Genomic DNA, 9274 nt, shown 5'->3' with positions numbered 1-9274 from the left:
GCAGCATCATCCAATACAGTGGTATGTTTGATAGCTGAAAAGGTACAAGTTTGCATAGTTGCAACTTCATGAAATGCAAATTTTCTACTGAATTATAAAGATGCCTGTTTTCTGAAGGCGACTTTAAAGGCCAACCAAGCCTGTAGAAAGGCAGTTCTCAAAATCACAGGATCGTTCAGGCTCGAAAATCATCTAATGCAGCCTCTGGCACAACATGTCCCAGTGTTTCCAGGTTCAAAAATTGACAAAATATAAGTTTCTTAACTTTTGAAAAATATTATCTAGTTTTTGTTGTTGGTGGTTTTGTTTTGTTTTGTTGTGTTTTGTTTTGTTGTGTTTTGTTTGACATTGCTTTTAGCAAGGTAGATACCGTGTTGATGCCTCTGTCTTTGTTTTGTTCAGGATGTCCCACACTGTCTTTCTTCCACTCATCCTGCCCAGTGCTGGTCACATGGAGCACCTGGACTATCAGTTAACCTGATTTTCCTGTGCAGCAAGGATATATATGCAGGGCGCTAGTGTTGCTCCTCGCTGTCAGTACAGATCCAGCCCACTATTTTTATTTAGTGTCTGGAAACAGTAAAGATGCTAAATGTGTCCTAAAATGAAAAAGTTGAGGGGACAAGAAAAAGAACTAATGCACTGTGGGGACAACATTTGTACAACTTCTCTCACTAATGAATTTATTAGGCTGGACATGGAATCAGGAAGATAATATATACAAACATAAATGCCTCACTACATGTTTTCTTTGATGTTGGAATAAAAGGATTGGAAAGGAAACACTAGAAACTAGACACCCAACCTATAACTGTAATTAAAATACACTTGGTCTGTTAAGCATTTCTTTGACTGCTGTGTCACTACCATGACATTGGAATCAGAATGTATAAACATGAGAAAAACATTTTTGGGTTAGCAAATATGGAGTTTAAGTGTCAGATAAATGCATCTTTACAGCATGACCTCAATTTTTATTTCAGGTATAACATCTGTGTGTATTTGATATTTTTATAGAACGTGCTTATTTCTTGGTGTGGTAGTTTCCATTTACACAGAAATCCTATTGCAGAACAATGTGATCCATTAGTAATGTGGTGTAAATCTTCACTGGAAGTACCCCAGCACTGTTCGGTCTTTCAAGCCAACAGTTGAGTGCTATTCTGATCCTTTTTTTCAAGACTACCAGACTCCTGGAGTTTTCTATGGCTAAAGTACACTAATCCTTAGAGCAGCAATCCTCATTAGAAAGGGGAGAAAGGAAAAGCCATGACACCTTGGACTGGAAATTTTCTCAACTGAGACAGAAAGGAGTCAGAAGGTGTATTGAAAAGGGAGACAGGGAAAATACGTCTTTTTGCTACAGAGCTGCCACATAGATGTCTTAGCAGAGATTTGCTTAAGTGGAAATGCTTGCCTATAGCATGGTTTCTGCTGCCATCTCTGATCAAGGCATGAAAGACTTGCATTAGTATATTTTGAAAATGAAGGTAATTTAGGAGAAAATGCCCAGAGCTTGTATCAACTTCTATTCTTGTAAGACGTGTGCTTTGAAAAATCTTGAAAGTTTACTGCAGCTTGACTAGATTTTAACAAAATTACTCAGAATATTGTGGTATTTCATCAGAAAGGGCTGAAGAAAGAGCCTGCGATTTTTTTTGTTCAAGGCAGGTCAGTGGTTTTTAATGATGTTTTCTGCATTATCTGTAGAAATCAATTTAAACAATGTGCTAATGCAAAAAATTTGTGATGGACTTCAACCTTGCATCTCAAGTGTTTGCTATAACAATTTTGAGTTTATTTAAAAGCCTCTTCCCTGGGCTACTATTAGAGACTTCATTGTGATTTAATTAAAAACAGCAGCTTTTCTATTGCTGAGCCTTTTTTCACTGCCTGAGTTTGTTCTCTCAGACTGAAAAGATGGCAAGTCCAAGCTTTACCTGGGGCAATGAGAAGGAAACTAGAGAGTACAATGAGATGCGGCAGGTGGCATTATTACCACCACAGCTGGGAAGTGAGAACAATTGCATCATAGACCATAAAGGTTCAAATCACCATTTATTCACAAACATGACAGGAACTGGAAATCATACAGTTGGAATGTCTACCTGCAAATATTTTAGCACTAAATTGCTAGTAGGTTTAGGAACTTAGGACACACACCTCCCTCCTCAGTACAAGAAAGACCTGGACGTACTGGAGAGAGTCCAGCATAGGGCTGCCAAGATCATGAAGGGACTGGAGCACCTCTCCTGCGAGGATGGGAAGAGAGCTGGGACTGTTCAGCCTGGAGAAGAGAAGGCCCAGGGAGATCTTATCCATGTCTACAAACACTTGAAGGGATGGTGCAAAAAATATATGGCGCCCAGTGGCAGGACAAGAGACAATGGTCACAAACTGAAATGCAGGAGGTTCCCTCTGAATATCAGGAGGCACTGTACTGTGTGGGTGATGGAGTACTGGCACAGCTTGTAGAGTCTCCATCCTTGGAGATCTTCAAAAGCCACCAGGACATGATCCTGGACAACCTGCTCTGGGTGTCCCTGCTTGAGCAGGGGAGTTGGAACAGATGGCCTCCAGAGGTCCTCTGCCAGTCATCTATTCTGTGACTCTGTGATTCTGTGAAAAACATAGGCAGGTCTAATTTTTTTCTCTGATACATGGAAAAATTTGCTGTAGACAAAGAATTGTAAGACTATTCATTTAGCAGAAAAGTAGAAGCCATCATCCTGAAAGAGGTTTAAATGGCAGAATTGATGGCATCATGTTTTTATTTTCTACAAGAGATATTATACTTGCTTTTGTTTCCTACAGTATTTCCTTGCTGATTAATAATGCAACCCTAGGTCCTTTGTGGCCTTAAGACAAGCATATCAATTAGTTTTTGCTTCTCATTTATTCTAATTTTCTTTGGAGTCCAGAACTTGCTTTCTGTCCAACAACAGGTCTAAGGGCTCTCAATAAAATCAACATGTGGCATGGCTGAATTTCCATTTAGTGGGCTTTGGCAGGATATATGCATGTGTTCAGCTACTCTGGGTCTGACCTGGTACAACACTTAGGAGCTTCCATCACCAGGAGATTGCCCAAATTTTATTCTGCTTGTCTTTCAAGAAAAAGTAATCCGTTATTCATATGCCAAACAACCTCTTTCTCTTGCCCCCGAATTCTGCTTAGTACAGGCAGAGCTACACGTAAGAAAACTGTGTCAAGAAGGTGCATCCAAAGGAGTATGATTATGTACATCATCAGAAAAGGAGGAAAAACAGTTGGTTTAAAAAATTTGTTCCAAGTTATTGAAGAAATGGATGATGCTGGGACTGGACAAGGATAAAATACATGCAGCTGCATTACGTGCAGTTAGTTGGAGACTTACTTCTCTGACTGCTATATTTCTACTAATGTTTTCAAAAAGCATTCTTATTTCCAAGCTTTTGCTTGACTGGGATATAAATACCAGCACTTGATAAAGCTTCATCCCTCTTCTTCGCAGAACAGAGATGTTCTGCAAAACCATGAGCATATTTAGATGGTTTATTTCTTTGCTAGGGCCTTCAATTCCAGCCTTGCTATATGGCGGAGGAAAATAACTAGAGAATTAAATAGAAAAGCCTCTGGCCATCTGCACACAAGAGGTCAGACAACACACCTTCCCAAGGATGGGGCTGCCTCAACAAACCAGGCTGGAGCAGGAGTCAGCCCGCTCAGACAGTGGAGGAAACACTGCCTCTCTTTCAATTCCTTAGAGCATATCAGCATTATAATTTTCAAAATCAGTCAGCTAATTGTATTACCTATGTGCTATTCATTGGCTGAAGTTTGTAATCCTGGAATTCTCCCTCACGGCTTTCTTAAATGAAGATTTACTTAAAATCTCTGTACATACATTTTGTGAATAGACACAGTAGGTCATCCTGTCCTCATTTGAAACCAAGTTTGTGGAGCTGCTGAATCCAGCCCTGTGTGATTAAAATTGTTTCACAACAAACCGGACCCAAAGCCTTTCTACAAGTGTATTTGTTCTCGTTTTCTGTCTGCTGGGTAAAAGCTCCTGAAGAATCTTTGTGGTATATTTTCTATTGAGCCTGTTGTTGTGATCAACCAATTGATCATGTTCTTCCTTTTTGTGATTTCTGTGGAAACACAAATCCATGTGTGTCTCCTTGTTCATCGGTGCAGTTGACCCTGCTGATGCAGATGAACAGTGTGTTGAATGTTTAATAAAAAATGAGTTATGGATGAGTGACTTGACCAGATAAAAGTGAAACAACACCTAAAGTGAAGGGAAGGCAGCCAAAAAGAAGTTATGTCAGTGCTTCTGATAGATGGAGATACCTGTATTACTTTCTCTCTCTCCCTTTTTTTTTTTTTTTTCTTTTTACCCCTAGGCAAAAAGCAACTTGACCTTGGGCCATAAATGCAGAAAGTGAACAAATCAGCTACTACAACATTGCTTAATCTAGCAGACAGAAATTTAGTGAAGGTCCAGGGGCTGGAACACAATGCTAGACATTAGCAATAAAATTCAAATTATGATTCTTTTTCAGCAAGGGAATTTGGCTTTGGAACAAATTACTGAGGAGCATGTTTGATATGGTGTAATTTGGAGATATTGCTAGTTAAATAGTAATACTTACTTGAAGGCTTGAAGTAGGAATTACTCCAATTTTTCATGGTCTATACTGTGCAGCAGGCAGGTTTCATTCAATCAGACCTACAGATAAAGTCATAGAACCAACTTAATAAAAAGCACAGCTAAATTCAAGTGGGAGTATGAATTGCTCATATTGACCATTGCAAACATAAAGGGCCCTCGCATTGATTAACACCAGTGATGACGACCTACATGTAAAAATGGCTATCTTTAATTATTCTTCTTTTGTTGAAGCACCTGAAGACCCTACTCGTAGGAGCAGTTACACCTATTTAACACGGTTTATCTTTATGCAGTTTATTCTTGTTAGGAAGGAGGACAGGCAGTGGAGGGGAAGGTCATGTGTACGCCACAGATAGAAAGAGCTTCATCAGTAAGAAGTCATCAGCCTAATCAAAGATGTTATGCTGTCACATTGCACCGGCTCAGAGCCCTAGCATACAAGTTTACAAGCAAAGTTAATGGTCAGTGATGCAAACCCATCCTAAAAGTCAAGATGAAGATTTTAGTGGGACGTGCATTACTGAAAAACATCTGCAAGTGGAGGTTAATGAGAGGTGCCAGTGCTGCATGGTTGCACCATGAATGCTCCTTGGTGTACAGCAACTGCTGCTTCTCCCAGCTGACTCGTATGTCAGACTTCACAGTGTTTATCCTTGCTGCTCCTTGCCTCCACTGGAGTCCCATTCCTGCCACCAGGCTAATCTAAAAAAATTACAGAAAGGGGCTTCCTGAAAGGATTTCTGAGAAGCCTAATTCTTGACAGTCATGAAACAGTATTTTCTGTTCCCCAAATGAGAGGTCTCCAGTCTCCTTGCAGCTCCTGAGACAGGCATATTTTCTGCAGACAGACAGTTTTCTCCTTGTTTTCCAATGTCAAGAAAGGCCTCTACAGCAAATCAGTGTTACACTTCTTCTAAAAATCTGAAATATTTAACGACTCTTTTATTATTATTATTATTGTTTTGTTTGTTTTATTAAAGCAACAGGAATGCTCATCAGTAGACCACGATCCTGCAGCTGCATTGGGCTGAACAACTTGGGAAAGAACTACATAACCCTACATTTATGAAATGTTTGTTTCATAATTAAACAGGCAAAAAGGAAACAACAACAACCAGTTTTTAGATGCTGTTCTGGGAGCAGGGCTACTTTATGAAGACAACAGTATCTTCCGGGGCTGGTGGCAGAGCTGGAGGGCCAGGAGCTGGAGAGGGGTTATGGTAGGGAGGTCAGGAGGGACACGTACCCTGGGCACAGCCCTGACAGACCCAAACAGTGGGAGCTGGGAGGCCTTGGCTGGGAGGAGAGGAGGGCTGGAGAGGCCAGCTGGGGAGGCGGGGTGTAGCGAGGGACATGTGGGACTGCTGATATTGCAGGGTGAAAAGCGAGGGAAGGGGAGAGGTGGTGGGGAGCAGCTTGGGAATTACAGATAAGATCTGAAGGGCTAGAAGGCTTTCTTTTTTCATTACGCATTTTGTTGTTTCAGTTTCTGCCAGTATTTTTCCATTATAACTTCTATTGCTTTGAAAAGTTCATGTTATCTAGGATAATCTCCAATTTAAGATCTCAGCCAGTGCAATAATCACATGCCTGAGGCCTTCTCTCCTTCCTAGATATGTATGTAAAGAAATAGCAATGTCTGAGGGCCCAAATATAGCCAAAATTGTGCAATTTTGTGTATGAAGACTTCATGATGTTTATGAGCCACTCTCGAAGCAGTATTGCTTTCGTTGTTGTCCCATCCCATATCCAAACAAAGAAGTAAATTCATGCAGTTCTGTGTTTTGGATACTGCAAGCAACCAGGATTGAGACCGAAATGTGAGTGATAACCATGACAAAGAAGAGACAAGGCATCAGAGATGTACAATATCTCTGGAAAAGAACTCTAAAGGTATGCAAAAGTGAATTTTGTCTGGGTTCTGTTATGACAAAGACATTTAAATAATGACAGTTGGATTTAATTACATTTTGATTTGAAGCAAAGCTCTGAGCTTGATATTGAATTACTATGAGGCTTTGTGTGAGTTACTAGTAAACTTGTCAGAAAACATCTGCTGAAACTGCTTTTCTACAGAATACTGGACTTTTGATTAAGTTATTTGTTCTGCAACCATATTTACTTTCCTTTGGGGGGAAAAAAAAAAAAAAAACCAACTTCTTCTTGTTGACTGAATATGAAATACTTTCAGATTAAACATTTTCCTAATTTTTCAGTGAGGATACTTCTAGTCACTGTAATATATAGCATACTATTGGAAGTGGTTAGTTAATGTTTGCAAAATGTTTAGAAGGACAGAAGTGCTAATGAAAGTTATGCAAACAAGTCTCAAGGCAGAGTTTCATCAAATGCTAGTAACTTGATGGCATATATAAAGTCTTCAAATAACTTCCAAAATATATTCTTTCTTCTGCTGTCTCTTCTTCTGATCTTTCCCTTCATGCTTGTCTTCTGTGGCACTCTTTTCTGCATCTGCACCTAGGTAAGTTCTGCTTTGGAGCCTGTCTGTAACAACACTTGACCCTGTAAAATCAACGATGAATGAATTACTCAGATGTGTACTGCCTTTGATGGATAGAAGGAAAACCCCCTTGTCGTAGTCTTTAAACCTGTGGTCTAAGATGAATAAGAAAGCAATATAAATAGGAGCTAAGAGTTTGGACTTAACCACCCATCCAGCATGCACCGAACTGGAGTGTTCAGGGCACGTACTGAAATTCTGAGACTTGATGTCAGTTTTAGTATGAAACGTTTACATGATTCTTGTGGAGTAAGCTAGCAACAAATGATAAACAAGCATATTTCTAGTAGGAAGTAAGCTGCTGGTAAACAATTTTTAAGTCTGTATATGCGTGCATTTGTCCTTATTACCTCTGCCATAAGTAAATATTTGACTCACTGCTTGGCACATAGCTCTTCAATATGTAAGAATATGTATGGTGCATGATACAGCAGTTACCAATATGATACTTGCTTCTGGATGCAGAAAGTTGGTTTTGGTTCAATAATTTATAAAAATGAAATCATGCTTCCTCCATCAGCTTTGCAAATATCTGCAGCCCAGATAGGTCACTCTGAGAATCCTTCTCTGATTGCTTTATACCAACTTCCTCCCACAGTATTAAAGTAAAAAAACCTCTGATCAGTATGTTCATATGGTTAATATAGACGGGTATAAATAGATGGATATGGAAATCCCTCTGTATGTGCGCATCTGTGTGTGCACAGATCCTGATTAGGGGCTTTCTGTCCTTATTTGACCTGTCTATTGTTTATTTTGTGCTTTCCTTTCTAGCATACATAATTGTCATGCAACCACCAAGAAACCCACAGAGCAGTTCTTGTGCTGCTTGTGAGCACAGAGTGGCTGAATAGCAGACTTTACGAAGACTGAGCTTGGTTATAATAAACATTATTTTATGCTTCAGAATCTGGGGCCAGCAGGACTGGTGAACATGAGGTCAGTCAGGGAATGCAAGTAAGATAGCAAATGCATTAAAGCCTGCTACAGCTGTTTACACTGCACAGGCAGATCCTAGCAACTGTATTTAGACAACTAATGAAATTATAGCCAAAGTAATTTCCTAATGGTGATTTGCTCATCTTTTCATCAATTTACTTTCAGCTTACTCATCTGCACTTATACACATTAGCTGTGTTCTTATAACCTAAAAGGTACAAATCCTTTTCCTCATCCAAGGATCTGCTCACTGATTGAGGAACCCATTCTGCACCTGTCCAAGGATCTGCTCACTGACTGAGGAACCCATTCTGCACCTCTGCAGATGCATGCTGTAATGACAGGGAGGTTGTTGCTCTTCTGCTGACAAACCAGCTATGACTTATATTTCTTTAGACCTTCCTTCCCTTAGGGGCCAGTAGTAAAAGAGGTATGTATTACAAAAAGGCATGGGGAAGAGCACTTGAAATTCCTGCATTTGTCCGACACATTTGGAGGAGCTGAACCATTATTATGTCCATTAACTGTTGTAATGGAAAGTGTTTGCTTCTGAAATACAGTCTTTTCCAGAGTAAAGAAAAGAGATGTTTTGTAGTCCACTGGAACAAAGAAGAGCTATTTGGGATAGATAATAATTTAGAGAAGTGACAACTCTGTAGTTTAGAGCTTGTTGGGAAAAAAAAAAAAAAAAAAAGACAGTGCCCAAAGAAACTCAGTGCTGGTACCACAGCACAGAGGTAAAAGGCTTTTTACAGAGCAAGGGTTTCTGAGCCATCCTGATTTGTTATGCTAAAGCAATCCCCTCAGACCAAAGCTTACTCTCCCTTTCCCTATGGGTTATGTGTCTATATGCTGGTAAAGTCCCATTTGGGGAATACCATGACTGTGGGACTCCAGGATAAGAGCTATCTTTTAATTCCAACCTTTTCATGAGGCTAGTAGTTAGCAGAAGATAGCATAGGAATTAATGTATGCTAGTCATCAGTGGCAGAACAGATTAAGAGTTTAAAGAGTAGCTCAGCACATATGAATAAACCTTACAGGGAACCTAGATTGATTTAATGATAGGCTAATAAATGACGACCAAAAAATATTAGAGGTGAATGATAGATCTGAGCCTGGGCTTTCCACAAGTGGTAGGAAGCAGAAGCATAAGT

Source organism: Anser anser (genome assembly GCF_964211835.1).
Source record: "Anser anser genome assembly, chromosome: Z".
NCBI lineage: Eukaryota > Metazoa > Chordata > Aves > Anseriformes > Anatidae > Anser > Anser anser.
This window is presented reverse-complemented; position numbering follows the sequence as displayed.